At 37.6% G+C, this 17,654-nt stretch overlaps 1 protein-coding gene across 4 annotated transcripts in view; it reads left to right on the top strand.

Annotated features, from left to right (window-relative positions):
• Positions 1–17,654, top strand: part of FGF13 (fibroblast growth factor 13) — a 575,233-nt gene that overhangs the window by 512,317 nt on the left and 45,262 nt on the right. The gene's annotated exons all lie outside the window — the stretch shown is intronic.

Genomic DNA, 17,654 nt, shown 5'->3' with positions numbered 1-17,654 from the left:
TATGAACCTAGGGCCACATTAAGCTTTTTAAAATTTTATATTTAAATATAGGCAGAAATGGTACAGTGCCAGGGTTAGGATTTTACTGTTAGCAGTAGATCTAGTTACTGATTACAGGAAACCACTTAATATATGGATTTTTAAAATCTTTGTTTTGAATTTCATATAGTCTAAGAAAAGGACAAGATGTTAAAAATGGAGAAAATTGCTTGTCAGACTTTGTTCTAGATAGCCTTGAAGCAGTCTATTACCATGACTAAAGATATCTATTCCTTAAAGTGCAAAAGTGGTTGGTTACCTTTAAACACTTGCTCTGGCCTGTTCCTTAAATTTATTTCAAAGCCAGGTATGTAGAAAGATTCTTAGAAATGGTGAAAGCATATCATAACTCTGTTTTTCAGAGGCTAGGATGAGAAAGAGGGGAGAGAGAAGAGTGGAACTGAAGGGCTCATTCATTTGGTAAACTGGGGTAGAACATTTCAGATTTCACAATAAAAGATTAGCAGCATAATCTTCAAATATCAGTCCCTATCAGCATTCCCATCAGGCCATTTCTACTGTCTTATTGTTAAATAAATGCAGGGGTTTTATCCTTTTTACAAATGCAAGATTTGAATGTATCTCAAACTACATGAGATCTTTCAGTTTATTAAATACATGGCTAAGTAGGGCTTCCCTGGTGGCGCAGATGGTAAAGAATCTGCCTGCAGTACAAAAGACCCAGGTTCTATCCCTAGGTCGGGAGGATCCCCGGAGAAGGGAATAGCAACCCACTCCAGTATTCTTGCCTGGAGAATTCCATGGACAGAGGAGCCTGGCGGGCTACAGTCAATGGAGAAGCAAAGAGTCAGACATGACTGAGTGACTAACACTCACATACACACACATTATTAGAAACAATAGGAAAAGGGATTTGTCTTTCAGATTTGTGCATTGAGATAAGGTAATTTAACAATGAAGAATTTTATTTAACCTTATTTAGATCAACAGACTACCTCACCAGGACCAGATGCAAAGGTAGGTTTTTCATAAAAGAAATGATGGCTTTCTGCAACTACTGTGCAGGCATGGGAACTAAATGGAATATGTGGGGCATACTTTTGAGAAGGTAAATAGCAGATGATGCAGAAAGTCATTACTGGTAATGCATCCAGAATTTCCCTGAGTTGTGGTCACCATTGAGGTGCACTGATGAGAGGATTGTTTTGTTTGTTTTTTTTTTTTAATTTTAATCTGGCAATAGTAAATGTTTTTAAACAGTTTGGAAATAATACCTAAGTTAGAATGAGAAAATGTCATGTAAGTTAGTTAGTATGACACATGCTCCCATTAAGAAAATTAGGGCAAGAGTATTACATGGAAGGGATTGATGTCAAAACTCATACCTTACCATTCAAGTTGACCATTATTCTAGCAAATGGTAAATGTCAATGTGAGCTCATTTCTAAGGAAGACCTTCCAGGAGACTCAGCACTGTAGATGGATGGGCTTCCTTTCTTTGGTAGGCAGGCCAATCTATAGCAAATATGGGTCTCTTTGTACACATATCCCATTAAGGAAAAGAAATCTTAAATATTTCCTATTAAAGAAAAGAAGCTATGTGTTGGTTAAGGAGGAGAGATGTCTGATTGATAATCCTGGAGTTCAGAGGAAAAAGATATCCAAATTCATCTGCTCCAGGAAAGAATTGGAATCTTCTCCAGGATAAATTTTCTGATTCTTCCCATTACTTCTTACTGATTGTGACTTGGAGTCCCATCACTACGTTGATCACCATCCTTAGTAGGTGATTCATTTATGATCATCTTATTTAAAGTGTAGCACTCTGACTCTCAGGATATTGCCTGTCTTAGTGATCTTAGCAACACAAGACCAAAAAGCTAAGTGACATATCTTATTTCATCAAGAAGAATGGGTAATCAAAGAGAAAGGAACACTAGTCCCTTACATAAAACCATGGCACTTCTACTCCTGAAATATGGCAACTAGTGTTGTTAGCAAAGAGAAAATAGGATTGGACAATGACCTGAGGAAGAAGCGAAAAGAGGAACAGGAAACAGAGGCTACTGCTATGGCGAGGAAAAAAATCTATTAAGAAGTTATCGAAAATTATGGGCTGAGTAAAGTCTGCCTTAAAACATTTGCAGTGGCAGGGGCTAAAAGGAGATGGATTCGGGAGGTATTTCAGAGGTAGAATCATGGGGATTTGGTGGCTGTTTGGATTTGGAGGGAAAACAGGAGCACCATGTACAATTGAACGTATATAGTTGCCATCCACTGTGCAGATAGAAGTGACATACCTTCAGGTAGACATTGTTTAACATGTGCACAGTATTACTAGGGTATTATTAGAGTATTATTCTCTCTCCCTGCAAGAGAGTGAGAATTTTATCTTTGGCAGCTGAGTTGATGGTAAGCTATTAACCAAGATGGAGAATAAAAGAAAAACAATAGTAGGAAAAAAAAGATACCCAAGTACAGGTTGACATAGGTGTTTGAAAATATGACCCTAGAGCTTGAGAAAGAGGTGTGAGCTAGGGATAAAATGTGAGAGTTATCACATGTAGGTGGTGGCTGTTGCCATGAGAATAGCTGAGGAATACATAGCATGAGAAGCAAAAAAAGAGTTTTCAAATAATATTAGGCAATAATAGCGTGGAAGCCCTGCAACAGAACAAATTGTGACAGATCCCATAGCATTGTAAAAACCAAGTGGGGAGAGGGTTTTCAGAAGAGTCAACAATGTCAGATGCTTCAGAGAAAACAAGTAAAACAAGAACTAGAAATTTACCATATGAAGGTCTTGAGCATTCTTGCTAAGAGCGCCTTGAGTGGAGTAGTAGACACAGAAGCTGGACTGCAGTGACTTGAAGAGTGAATGGGAAGCGACGGGGGACAGGCAGTAGTTGTAGAATTTCTAAGGAAAGGGGAGACATGGATGAGTATTTAGAAGAGGACACGGAATTGAAGAAGGCTTTGAGGGTTCTTTGCCTAAGACTCTTAAATATATTTGTTAGCTGAAGGTCAAGAGCCAGTAGAGATGGAGTTGTTGTAGACATAGGAGATGGGATCCTTTGTGGAGTAAGGGTCTCAAAGGAGTCAGAGAGAGAGTGATGGAACTGAATATGTGAGAAGATCAGATTCACCTTGAAGAGATACTGCTTCTACAGTAAATCGATGAGGACAGATGTGAACATAGGTGCACTGAATCTGCAGGTGATGGACAAGGAAGTTGAAGAATTTCCAGCTGGATGATTGAAGCAAGATGAAGAGTCATCAGCTAAAAATCAGGCATAGGGATGACAGAGGGTGAAGGTTTGCAACAGTGGTTTTAGGGAAAGGGAGAGGAAAGAGACAGTCTAATGACCAGGGGTGGATAAACTATGGCCCACAGGCCAAATCAGGCCTACCACCTATTTTTGTAAATAAGGTTTTACTGGGACCCAGTCACGCCCATTCAAAAGTTTTGCAATATAATGGCAGAATTGAATAGTTGCCCCACAAAGCCTAAATTATTTATGATCTTGTCTTTATAAAAAAAATGTTTTTTGACTCCTAGTCGGATGATAGTTCACAATCTTAGTTACCTGTTAGGATCACCTGAGGACCTTTAAGAAAATTCCATTCTGTGTGCTAAACAGGAACCAATAATATCAAAATATCTGAGGGTGGAGTCTGTAGGAATAGTTTCTAAGGCTCCCCAGCTGATTCTAATGTGTAGCCTGGGTTGAAAACCACTAATAAGACAAGTAAGAAAAATGATTGCTGAGTAGCACTGCGAACCACCTCCACCCCCAATGAAGTTGGAAACCATGCTTTTATAGACACTCTGTCCCATATCTGAAATTTCTGAAACTGATCTTTTTCTGTTCTTGCAAACAAATTGCTTTCACATTTCTGAAGGACTGTTTCTTGAGATGAAAGAAAATGCTGATCCTTGGAAGAGCTTTCTTATTTTATTCCCTTTTCTGTTTCCTATCTTCTATTGCATGTCTGCTTCTACATCCCTTGATTTCTTTCAAATTCAATTTTACACTTTTGCCCTTTCTTACCCCCCTTTGGCCATTTAACAAAGAAACAATACCTCCATGTTGTTATTGCTACAGAGAGCAATTTGATTTCCATGATTAATCTCAGGATTTTTGCACCTTCCCCCCCCCTCCCTTTTTTCCTTGTTGCCATGGGGGCAGACTTGATGTAGGCTCAAGTGGCAGTGAGAAACCATCTGTGGCACAGAGAATCATAATTAGCCATTATTTCATAACATATTTACTTTTGTCCGTGATATAACTAAGTCTTTCTAGAACTGTAAGGAAATTATTACTCATTGTGTATAGAGAACTTTGTTCGTACCTTTGATTTTTCTTTGCCAAGAATAATGAGTTGTACAGAAGCTTTTCAGAGTTCTTCAAAACTTAATCATATAAAGCTATTTGTTATACATGTTTCAAAGCTGCTTGAAATAAACAGTAACTAAAGGAAATCGAGTCTTAAATGTAAAAGTGTTATTAATGTTCTAGTATCTATTTTAATAGAGGAATAATAACAGATATTAGAAACAAGATAGTAAAGATTCAAAGCTGAGCCCAAAGCAATATCTTTTGATTTTGAAATGTTCCAGAACTTAGTAACAGCATTTTTCCCTGCCTAATTATTTACCATTCATCAACACTTGCTTTCCATTTCCAGAGTACACAGTGTTGCTTGGGTTACTGTAGGAGTAGCTGAAATGTGTAGATAAGTAGAAATCCTTTGACAACCAAAACTTTTCTATTCATATATTTCTAGAGAGGACTTTTAAGAGTGATTTTAACTGCTGTTTTATGGTCCTGGGCAAACTAGATTCAAGACCAGAAAGCAGGTCTCCCTGAGTGTTAGCTTGATGCAATGGGAATGAAGCAGTGTGTGTTACTGATCCCGTGGGCCCAGGCAGACTTGGGATCTGAACTAAGGGGACATTTTCCTTCTCTATCGAATTATTTTTACCTAGCTTAAACTTAGCAAGTTTCTTCTCCCATCACAGATGTTAATTTTGATGATCCATTCAAGATGTTGACTGACTTTCCACTGTATAGTTCTTGCTTTTTAAATTTATTTTGTGGCAACTAGCAAACAGTCCATTGGGAGACACGTTGAGTAAATACTTGCTCTCGAGAATGCAGTTTTTAACATGATATTTTCAGGTATCCCAAATCTCTTTAGAAAAATAGGATAATGAGTCAATAAACTGAGAAATGACCATTGGGTTTTTTTTTTTTTTTAGATAGACCATACAAGTTTACTATAAGCTACTTTGAGGTTGAGAAAATTTAGTACATTTTGCCCAAAATGAACAAATGTCATAAAAAATGCGATTCAACAGCAAAAATTTCCTAGGTTCAGCATTCTAGTCACTAAGCTTAAATTCCATTATTTAATGGAAATTTAAATTGTCCAGGTAAATTAAAATGGGTTCTGATACATGTTTTGATTTCATACTGTATATGGGGGGATTGTTTATATTAAGAGGCCTCAGATGTTCAGGACATTTAGTTGTCAGCTGAGAATTTACTCTATTACAGATTTGTTTAGTTTCTCTGATTTTAGTATGTGACAATTTAAGATCTAATTTTCAGTGATATGGCTTCACAGCTCAAGCCCATATTCTAATACAGAAAGGATGTTAAAGTTTAGATGAATTCATCGATCAATTCGCAGTGATGAATGTACTCCCAGCAAACATTTGTAGCATGTAAAATGTTTGAGTTATGTCAAATCTGTATATCAGCAAGTTTGTGTAATTTAATTTCTGGGGTTATTATGACAGAGGCTTTTCAATTTAATAGAATTAAATGAAAGGGCACTGGTTTAAACATTACTGCTCTTTAGGGAAGTGAGATTGACTCAGTTATAAAAGAAAATACATTTCAAATGAACATGAGCACTATCATATCCAATACAGAAGAAAATGATCGTTATGGATTTTGCATATAACCAGTAGCTATCATGTATAGCACTCCCTGCAAAACAAGTAGACACAAATTTTACCCTCTTATTAAAACATTAGTTTATGTTTAGTGTTTACGACTCTGAAAACTTAGATTCCAGATTTTGGTACCTACATTTAGAAAGGGCTTCTCTGGTGGCTCAGGTGGTAAAGAATCCTCCTGCAATGTGGGAGACCTGGATTGGGAAGATCCCCTTGAGAAGGGAAGGGTTACCCACTCCAGTATTCTGGCCTGGAGAATTACATGCACTGTATAGTTCATGGGGTCACAAAGAGTCAGACACAACTGAACGACTTTCACTCACTCACTCACATCTAGAAAACTTTTTTTGTTTCTACGGGCTATGGGATTAAACATTTTTGATTGACACTTTCAGTTCAGACTAATGGTTGTAAGGGTAATTATACACATACATCCCTATTTCTGAGTGGTATCACTAAAATGGGAAATGTAAACAACAGGATTATTTTACAGGAAGAAAAGCAAAGAAAGCAAGCACATTTTATTTGTTAATGAATGACTCTGCTAGCTCAAGGAGACAAATTTTATGTTTTAAAGAGGCTTGCAGTTATTATATTGCTACTATTGAACTAGAGGTCATTACAATTATTGTAGTGAAAAATATACCAAAGTATCTGTATTCATCTTAGGTATTCCTTCAGAATACCAGTGAATCAGCATAATTTTCAAACCCCAAACACATTTCCTAAGTCACAGATTATTTTACATGTTTAGTTCTCTTTTCAGTTAATGGAAATTTCATTCAAATGTGAAAGAAAATCTAGCTTGGCATTATTTGAATGTGAAATTAGATGATTCTGGTTGGTTGTGCCTTCAAAGTCAAGGACCTTCTCCTTATGGTCTCTCTAAAAAAGAAATAACCAAACTGGGAAATTATTCAGGGTGAAGCTCTTCATTTCTTAGGTGGAAAAAAATGACTGAGGATGGTACTTTCTCAGAAATCAAGGAAACAATAGTAGTTGTAGCTACATAGAATAAGATTGGCTCTCAATTCTGTTTTTGAGGCCAAGCTGCAAAAATAATCCAAATGAAAGGTCACTGGGATACATATTTAAAAGAGTGTCTCATGGCTTTAACTCAGAAGCTAAATTCATATTTTTAGGAAAAAGGCCAGTCTGTTGGAGCTAATAAATAAAATAACTGGCAATAATAACAAAGAAGAATTTCAGCAAGTAAAACTAGATGTAAGGAGGTAATACACACACATGTACACATATGCACACACACACGACACACATACACACACGACACACATACACACACAACACACATACATGAAAGATAATGGAAGAAACCAATGTTATGTTCATAGCTCTGTTGCTATTACGGGATGAATTATTTTGGAATTCCTAAAGTAATTCAGTTTTAAATACATACCCTGCACCAAACGTGTAATACCTTTAGAGATTGCTCTAGCAACAACTTTGATAATGCTTAATAGCTTTGTAAAACAGAGCAAATAAGATTTTTTTAGCTATATTTTATGTGATCATTCGGTGAATCTCATGGCTTGGTATAGGCATTGTTTTTAGTCCCTGTTTTCTTGTTTGTATAGTTTTTTTAGTATAATATTAATCTACAGTGTGATAGAAAAACACAGAGCCCTATCAAGAGCCTTCTTCTTATTATCCTTTTTTCCATGAAAGCTGTATTTAAGAATCTTTGCCTACTAAATCCTGTGCTCATTAAGGAATAACTGGTTTTATTTTTCTCCACCTCCCTCTTAGTCAGAGAGCAATGCCCAGCAAAAATTACCTTTTAAATAAATATTTATTAAATTAATAAAGATGTGTGTAATAAAGAATAAGGACAAAGCACATTATTTCTGTCAAGCCTTTTGAATATTTAAAATGAGTTAAAAGGGCCAATTTTAACCTTCCATCCATCCTTGCAAGTGTTAACATTTCAAGATTACATAAGAAAGTGAATTACTGAGACATGAGAAAAAAAATTGAAGGCAACAGCACTGGTTTCAATGGTTACACTGCTTAAAGGGAATTGTGACTTCTGAATGGGGAAACTTTAAATGAAAGCATTGCTCTGATCATTATAATAGCTGTAACCAAGGTTAATAACTGGCAAGCCCCTGACTAATACATTTAATATGTTTTGCCCAGGCTGAATGTGTGAATAGATAACACGTCTGTACTAAAATTCTGATTAAGTTATTCATCAGATTCTCTGATGCTAACTGCTTTTGACAGTCTTGGAAGTGAAAGTACTGGAAAAGCCTCCATTGATTTCTTGAAAAGATTTAACATGTAGCCAGTAGCCATGTTACATCTCCTTCCATAAGGGCCTCAGATGTGTATAGGAATTCTGGCTCAGCATAAAACAAGTAGCTAGCATGAGAGATGATGTCCATTTTTTATGTGAGAAAAAAAATTGTTGTAAATATTTGGAGAAGTCAAATATAAGTAACAACCCCAAGGTGTTAGGACATAGATTGTAAAAACACAAAGGATGAAAAAATACCTAACAGAGGGAGGGTATGAATCACCCCATAACACTGTCATAATTGACAAAGAGACCCTAGAAAATGACAGTGATAGCTTTCAGAAATGAGATGTCAACAGGTATGCTCCTTTGTATATAGCAAATAGTATAACAGAAAATCCTGTGCATAACAAACCCATTGCTATAATCTGGCCCCCAAATCAGCAAGGCTACAACAACAAAAGTGTTTTCTTGTTGGTTTGATTAAAAAATTCTCAAAAGTATTATATACAGTATTCCCTGGTCCCTGCCCACATCATCATAAGGATGATTTACTGTAATACAAGTGTTAACACTTTGCAGACTCTTTCCACTGAAGAAGTTATAGGCAGAGCCTAGGAGAGATCTGAAGCTGAGTATTTCTATACTGTGTTATAATCTCTTATTTAATTTTTTAAATTTTATTTTATATTAGAGTATAGTTCATTTGTATACTTTCTAAATTAACTATTATTAATAGTTAATTCATAACCTTTAACGTACAAATGTCCTGAAACCTCCCTCCATTCCTCTAGACTCAGAAAGCCCAGTCACACATCTGGGCCTAAAATAGCCCAAGAGCTTTATCAACCAATCAATGACCAGGTATCTGTGCAACATCCTCAGATACTAGGCAGCCTCGTGATCACGTTGATCTCTACTGACGATGGCTGGAGTTTACAGTGCACATAAGGAGATTTGTCTTAAGTTCTGAGCCCTAATCGTTAACAGTTGATCTGCTGCTGGAGCGATCAACATAACCTGTTTCTCCCCCAGTTGGGCAGCCGCACGCGCATGCGTGCGCACATGTGCACGTGTGTGTGTGTGTGTGTGTGTGTGTGTGTGGTGTGTGTGTGTGTGTGTGTGTGGTGTGTGTGTGTTAGTTGCTCAGTCGTGTCTGACTCTTTGCGAGCCCATGGACTGTAGCCCACCAGGCTCCTTTGTCCATAGGATTCTCCAGGCAAGAATACTGGAGTGGGTTGCCATTTCTTGGCAATGATATTTTTAATCTAGAACTCATTGTAAGAAATTCCATATAGGGAAACAATTTGAATGTCCTTGGGGATGGGAATGGGGGAGGGTGCATCATTGCGGAAATTTACCAGTTGCGTTAAATATATATTGATGTGGTCACTGAGTAAGAGGGGTCTCAGAGCAAGAGGAAATGGTAGGGTCAAAATCTGGCTCCATTTCCTCATTTGCCATGAAGATCACTGGTAGGAAATGGTAGGGTCAAAATCTGGCTCCATTTCCTCATTTGCCATGAAGATCACTGGTAGGAAATGACCGCTTCTTTCTGACTAGGTGGGTGGTTAGATAGGTATTTAACACTAGAGACAGCAAATGGATAAAAAGCACATTTATGGAAGCTGTTTGTTATATTTCCATTCGTAATATCCTCACCAGCAAGGGAAGTCACCTAGCCCAACTGACTTTGTTTCTTTTTTCTCTTCTATTCCCAGAGAGAGTCATTTGCTCAGACCAGAAAAGTTCTGCTTCCAGTAGGGCAGTCCATGAAACAAAGCATTTGCATGTCACAAGGGTATTTGAATCTAACAATTCTTAAATTTCGCATAAGATAATAGGCTCAGGAAACACTTTAAGTGCCAGTGTCTTTGATCTAGGCATGAGACTTTATTCAAACCAATAATTAACCTAGAGAAAAGAGGCCAAGGGAACCGTGATGGCTGGTTTTGCTCAGTGCTTTTCTTTGCTCTGGACCGTGGACTGATTTCTGTTCACACTTGGGGCACACAGAGCAGCGTTTTATTTTCCATGGTTTGGAAGCTCTTTTGGTATGCCTTCTCTCCAGAGTCGGGGTGGGGGGGGGGGGTGAGTGTTTTTTTTATCTCCATAATTCATATTTCACAATCCCTCAAACAGCAGCTTTCTTGAACCTCTCAAGCCTTGATGAGACTAGTGGATTTTGACCTCAAGGTTGAGGGCTGGGGTGTGTTTTGTTTGTCTTTTACTGTCTGTGGAGATGTTCATCTATTTGCATGGTTCTTGGTGTCGAAGAGGTAAGGGCTCTGGTCTCCTAGCTGTCACCTTCGTGTGGATGCAGAGAGGCAGTTTGACAACCAGCCGGCGGGATGGTGGTGGTGTTTTTGTAATTGTGTACCATCATAACATCAAAAGATGCAAGCAAACTGGTGAGGAGTGATAGTATGAAAGAAGTAGAATTCCAGATGGTTTTCAAACAATTCTGTATTAGATTTGTTTCAGAACTTTCTGTCAGTCGAGACACTTCAGTCTTGTCAGTTTCAGGGACCCAAAGTGAAAAAGGAAACACTCTTTTTCTTCCACAAAGTTATAAGTGCTCTGAAATTCCACCTAGGCTATAAGGCTCCACCTTCTGGGTTCAATATTCCGGGTGACCTGGCCCAGGGCCGATAATCCCTGTTGCCACCGTAGTGGTAAAGATATGCCATGAAATGGCAGGAATTCAGTGAGTCAGTAGAGGAGACTATATGATGGCAGATCTTTTCAAATACGTTTGCCATCATTGCTTTTTTCCCCCATTTGTGCTAATAATTCATACAGGTAGCTCTGCAAACAGGTTTTAAATGGTTCTATCATTCACCTAAAGCTCAGGCTCTCTTGTTACTTTGCTTAGAATTTTCTGTCAGAATATTTGACACAGTGTTTTTTATGGCAAATATAGAAGCATTTATACAATAGTCTTTTTATATGGTCGATCTTCTTTTTTGGAAGAGGGAAATGCTTGGCATTTTTGTCAGGATAATTGTGAGCTGCCTGAGTTTAAAAATTGGAACCATAATGAGAGTTGATTGGTGCTGTGATAGGGTGGTTATTGTAACTGACTAAATGCTGATATAAAAAAGCCTGCTGAAAGAAGATGGACAATTAGTTGGTTTGGAGTTTTGCTTTGCTTTAACCGCTGGTGCCTGATTGAGTGTTTATTATTATTGTTATTTCCTGGAGTATTGTTATGCGTCATTGAATGGTGACTTAAGTCATCCTTTGAGAGGCTTTACAAACATACAATTCTAGCCTGTTTCTATGCATACCTGCCTAATACTCAAGTCTAAGTGTCATTTGCATAATTTCCTTAAATCATTCCTTTAATATGATATAATTTTCTTAGCTAGCAGTATATAGAGTTCATCAAATCTAGAATTCAGTAATCTGAGAAATTCTACCAAGACCTCACTGTTATTTGTATAGAGATCCCTCTATATGAAATGCGTCATAAGAGTATGAGATAGTGACCCACTGATTTATTGAGTACATAGCATCTATTGGGCTTCCCTGGTAGCTCAAACAGTAAAGAATTTGCCTGCAATGAAGGAGACCCAGGTTCGATCCCTGCACTGGGATGATCCCCTGGAGAAGGAAATGGCAACCCATTCCAGTATTTTTGCCTGGAGAATCCCATGGACAGAAGAGCCTGACAGGCTGCAGTCCATGGGGTCACAAAGAGTCAGACATGACTGAGCAACTTTCACTTCTAGCGTCTATTAATAGTTAAATCCTGATTTTTAAATGGCTCGGTGCTCCTTTAACCTGAGGGATGTCGAACTTCATCTGGTTCCCAGTTCAGGGAAATGAAAGTAGGACCCACTGTGAAAAAACCTGGAAAGTCTCATCAGCAAGTTGCTCATTTCTGGCACATTAGTTAATTACTTCACAAATTGTTCATCATGTTCCCATTTCACATTTATAAGCACACTTTCTGAGTGTTACCAACTTTTAATTTCTTGGAATCAATGACTATTTCATAAGTTATGTTTTAGCATATGGTATCACCCAGTCGAGTGGCTACACTGCATTTTCAAACATTTGTTGGAGCATTAAGGGGAAATCTAAGCCAACCAGGGTCACTTTTGCATAAATAATGTATTTTCTCTTATAATTTAAGGGAAAACTTTGTTCTTAAAAGTTAGCAGCAAGACTTCAAAAATAATAACATTTCTCATGGGGAGTTTATCTACATACAGCAATAATAGAGGAAATTTGTCTTTTGTATGAGATTTTATTAAACCTTTATTTGTTGTTATTCTTGCAACCAAATCCATTTCCATTTTGTCATGGACCAGTGTTTCATTTGATATATTGAGGAAATTAATCATTCAGGAAGCCATATGCAGAGCCACTTTACCAGAATCCACGATGAGTCAAAGTTCATGGGAGACCCTTAATATAAATGTACTCTTTCTGTAAAGGATGATCCTATTGAGAGAGTTGAGCTTGTGTCATGCGAAAGAAAGTTTGCTGTAAAAGGAGTTTTTATTCTAAGTTTTTCCTATCTCTAGGATTCTAAGGTTAGATTTATAGAGACAAACCAATGTAGTAATAATGTCAAAAACACATAATATCAAATATGGTGATTTCCTCTTTCTAAGCCCTATTGCTTACATCATAGTATGTGTGTGTAACAAATGATCCAAAAAAAAGTACTGCTTTTGGATCACCATGTTGTACTGCTGAATTAAACACAAAGTCAAAATAAGTATATTTTGTGACAATAAACCCAAAATTAGTAACGCGAAATTGATCCTTTTGTCCAATAAAATTTGTTTGATCATTATGGCCTAGAGTCACACTGAAAGAATTCTTCATTATTCCAGAAGTTACAGGTATGTACATAATGTTTATATGTGAGGCAGTGAGTGTTGGCCAAGAAATATTAAGTGGCTTTCTTGCAACATACATGAACTTTTCTCTAGTTGTTTCATGCATCTTGATCTTCTGTGGAATTTCAGCATCACCACCTCTGATGTGATCTTGTGGCAGATTCACATATCTTCCAGAGGTCTTAGAACGTTTTTTTTGCAATTATGATACTAACTGTAGTCCCCAAAGCAATCATGTACCTTCTGTGGCCATCCCACTTAATTCAATGGCAAATTGTTCCTCCAGACAATTTTATTGTCTCTGTGGTTGCTCAAAGAAGCTTCCTTACCAACTCAATTTTAATTCCTGCTTTTAACTGAAAATTTCTTTTATAAGGATACCCAGTAGTTCATTTTCCCTTCAGGTATGACATTCTGAATTCAAATGAGATAGACACTCTTGTTTGTTTTTGCTTTATCATTTGCTTTGTCTACAGTCATTCCCTCCTCTCCTGAATTACTCATGGAAGAACTTCCAGTCTTCAAATTTTTATTTAGCAAAAGTCCCTTGATAGAAGCTAGATTATATGTCCTTAAGGCCCTACTCTGTTTGGCTTCATTAAGCCAATTGTAAATACAGAGATTAAAGAAGTATGTGACAGTATCAGACAATTTCCTTGCAGCATTACAACCTTAGAAATGCCTGCATAAACATCACAGGGCCTCACTTTATGTTTCAGAGCAGACTGTATGTCATATTTTCATGTACCTCTTTTATTCCCCAGGTGTTTCTTGTGTGTAAATCGAGCATCCTCAAACCATATTTTAAGCTATTTGTGGATAAGAATGGCGTGCCCTCCTTTTATATCCCCCCTCCATACCAAATTCATTATTAAATATCTCATAGATACTCTACTAATACTTAATAAATGATAGAAGATGATAGAAGAACATGTTGCTGTACTAGAGGCCAATGAATGAGAGAAAAGAAATTATTTCTTTCATTTCCATAATAAGAGATGGCCGAATCAAGAACACCACAGTTTCGAAAGGAACCATTTGGAGAGCCAGACTACACGTGGGCTTACCCCTTCCTCATGGAGGCTTGAGTGTTTACCAAGTCTCTGTCACTATTGCAAGATAGTGATGAATAAAATGCCACTTGATAAATCATGTCCTCTCTTATACATGAGAAACACTGTTGAATAGGTAGTAATGTCACAATTGTCCAGGGAATCCCAAGGTGGGCACACTGAGCTAGAAAGCTGAGAATGCAGCTTCTAAGTCCAGTTTAGATGAGAGTATAAACTCAGGTAGCTCCCTTCCTTGGGCTTCCCAGATGGCTCTAGTGGTAAAGAACCCACTTGCCAATGCAGATGACATAAGGGACTTGGGTTCGATCCTTGGATCGGGAAGGTCTCCTAGAGGAGGAAATGGCAACCCACTCCAGTATTCTTGCCTGGAGAATCCCATGGACAGAGGAGCCTGGTGGGCTACAGTCCATGGGATTGTAAAGAGTTGGATACAACTGAAGTGACTTAGCACACATGCAGGCAGCTCCCTTGCTTATATTAAATGAGAAAATTACATCTGATCCCTCTGACCCCTAGAATCTATTTTGCAAGCCTTAAGTAAATACCTGAACTTTGTATCCATCATGAAGGGTTTTTTTTTTTTTTCATAAAATCCCCAGCAATAGAGTTGAGTAGCATGCAGATCTAATGAGAGCTCCTTGGTACTGGTTGACCAGGGACCATCTTTGAAATAGCTGGGTTGTATCTGGGGAAAAGAATAATTAACTTTCTACTCATGATCAAAAAATTGTTACTGGTTTCTAATGAATCTTTCATGATAACATTATCTTCTTTGTCTCTGCCTTTGATGATCTGGTTTATTTATATAAAAGTACCGTTAGCATTCCACTGGAGATATGATTGGACTTGACCAATAAAGGATGACTGTTTGTGTCTTCTAATTGCCTCCGCTGAATGGTCCTGCTCTTCACCCCGCTCAACTGTGGAAAATGTCACAGTTCCATGGTCTGTGACTCATATAATAAATGAACCTGTGAATGGTGTCAAAATATGGCAGTTTGCTGTATGTAAAGGGAGGTAGACAGCTTTTGAAAATGGTAAGGTCCATAACTAGATATTTCTTGACTGAGAACGTTTCTCATTTGGGCTTAGAAATAGGCTTTTATGCTGCACTCAGTTATTACATCACCTAATGAAGGGCTCACTTGCCTTGTCTGTATTGCTGTCCACTGGTAAACTTGTGTGTTTCCTGACCCAGGAAACAAATCAAGTGGACTCCAAGCTTGACTCTCATTACCCCATACAACGGGAGAAAATACATGATTTCCTTCTTCTGTTAATATCAGGTTTTTCTTTGTGCTAGTTTGCTTAGTTTCCTCCATAGTGCAGTCTTCCAAACATTTGTTATTTTCTCTTTTCATGCAATTTGAATTAATGTGGGTAATTGTGGTAGTTAGAGGCTTTCCTCTCTCAGATGGTAATTATCCATTCTATAGTTTCATTCCAAACCCAGTAGAACAGTATTTGAAAACTTGATATTTATCAAAAGGGATCTCTGGGCATAACTGAATATACACAGTTTAACAAATATATAATCAGAGGTTAAATTAAACCAAATTTACCCACAGAGTTACCCTAGTTGCTTACGTATTACGTTAACATATTTTGTTAGTGTTACTCCAGAATATCAGCAAGCGTCTGATATATTAATGGGAATTTTCTTTCTTCTATGAATTTATCAAAGCATGATTCCCTAGAATATATATTGCTTTTTCTGGTAAGAAAACATGTTTGAGATTTCTTTGGAGGAATTGATAGCAGATACCCCATTCAAGCTTTGTTGATCTGAAGGGAGAGGAAGGTCTCATGTACCAGATTTGACTTAAGTTTTGCTTATCTATTCCTTTATATTGAATTTCATAGAGAATCAAAAATGCTGGCCTTTGGTATTTCTGAAAATTAAACCCAAGGAGTTCTGTCGTATTCCCTCATCAATGAGCCAGGAGAAGCTGTGGCATAGTTTATAGTCTCCTTTCTTTCATCAATCTCTACATGGCAGTGAAATTAAAGATAACTTTCAGAGGACACAGAATCTGTCATAAAATTCCTGTTTCTGCACAAATCATTTCATTATAGAGAAGCACAGTAAGATTAATTTTCCCACATTGTTTCTTTGTAAATAGATTTGAGGATTGAGATGTATAGGATTCTGTCAGGAACTAGGAGGATTCTGAGCGCATTTAACTTGTAGAACTATGCTGAGGAGTTCGTGATGTATTGGGTTGGCCAAAAAGTTTGAGCTTTCCCAAACCAGCTTATGGAAAACCCCAAATGAACTTTTTGGCCAACCCAATAGCTTTCTATTCTTGTGAGCTTTCTTCTATCTTAGACAGCCACCAGAGTGGTACAGTCTTTAGGGGTAGTATAAATATTCCTTAGGCATGGCAGTTCTTCAGGTTCTCCATCTCATAATACATTTGTAGGAATATAGGGGAAAGAATTATCCTTATTCCCCATGTTTGGAGGGTCACAGAAAGTAGGGGACTAGGAGAACCCTCAACTGAGACACAATACATACATCATAAGCATGTCCACCCTTCATTGTCGCTTGCCTGCTTTGTGATCTATTGCAGATTCTTCATCTAAAACATGGGGTATTACATATTTCTGGGCTTCATGAAGATTACTTCTGTGAATTGTCTGACATATATAGGTGCTCAATGAATCTTTCCATCCCCATCACTGTGGTTGAATGAATATTGAACTTAAGGCATCCTTCTATGTAACAAAAGTTTCAGAGACGTTTCATGAGGCTCATGCAACTGTAGAATCTAAAATTAAATTTTAGCTTACAAGTGCAGCTTATGAAGGAGCAATCCATTTTTGGAGTATTTTCTGAAACACTTTTATGAAGAAAACCATCTCTTATTGGTGCATTGTTATCCTGTTTTACTTGGTTGAGTGTATTTCTTTGCTCATTATGGGCTGAAAGCTCTTCTAAGTTAAATGAACTGAAGAATATCAGCGGGTGGGGGTGGGGGTGAAACATTCCACTCATGCAAGTCCATGTTTGTAAGTCTGGGATCATTTCTGAACTCAGAATTTCCGTGGCTCACCTATCTACCAAGAAAAACATATGGTCCAGTCATAAATGTGCATGAATGGGGCATGGTGATAGGCTTGCAGTCAGAGCTTTCCTCTTTTTAAGTTTGATTTGGAGCCAGTATAGATGTGAAAGGTATATGCCATTTCTCAAGAGGAGCAAAGAGCACATGAAAGATACTAAGAGAAAAATTGACATGTTGGAGTCTCACAGCTTCGTTACCCATTTCACAGGATAATGTATTTGGAACGCTGCTTTATTTCCTAAGATACCATCCTATAGTTCATCAGCAGCTCTGCTCTTGTTTTGCAGAGATGTTCTATCAGTGCCTGTCTCTAACAAACCGTGCATGGTGTAGTGACATATGAGAAGCTCTCTGGGAAAGAATCAACTAAATCTGAAGGAAGAGCTATTTGAAATGTTAATCATATTCCCCAACCTTTTAAATTTCTGATTG

This window comes from Budorcas taxicolor, chromosome X (assembly GCF_023091745.1).
Source record: "Budorcas taxicolor isolate Tak-1 chromosome X, Takin1.1, whole genome shotgun sequence".
Taxonomy (NCBI): Eukaryota; Metazoa; Chordata; class Mammalia; order Artiodactyla; family Bovidae; genus Budorcas; species Budorcas taxicolor.
The sequence above is the reverse complement of the archived record's forward strand: the minus strand, read 5'-3'. Positions and strand labels throughout refer to the sequence as shown.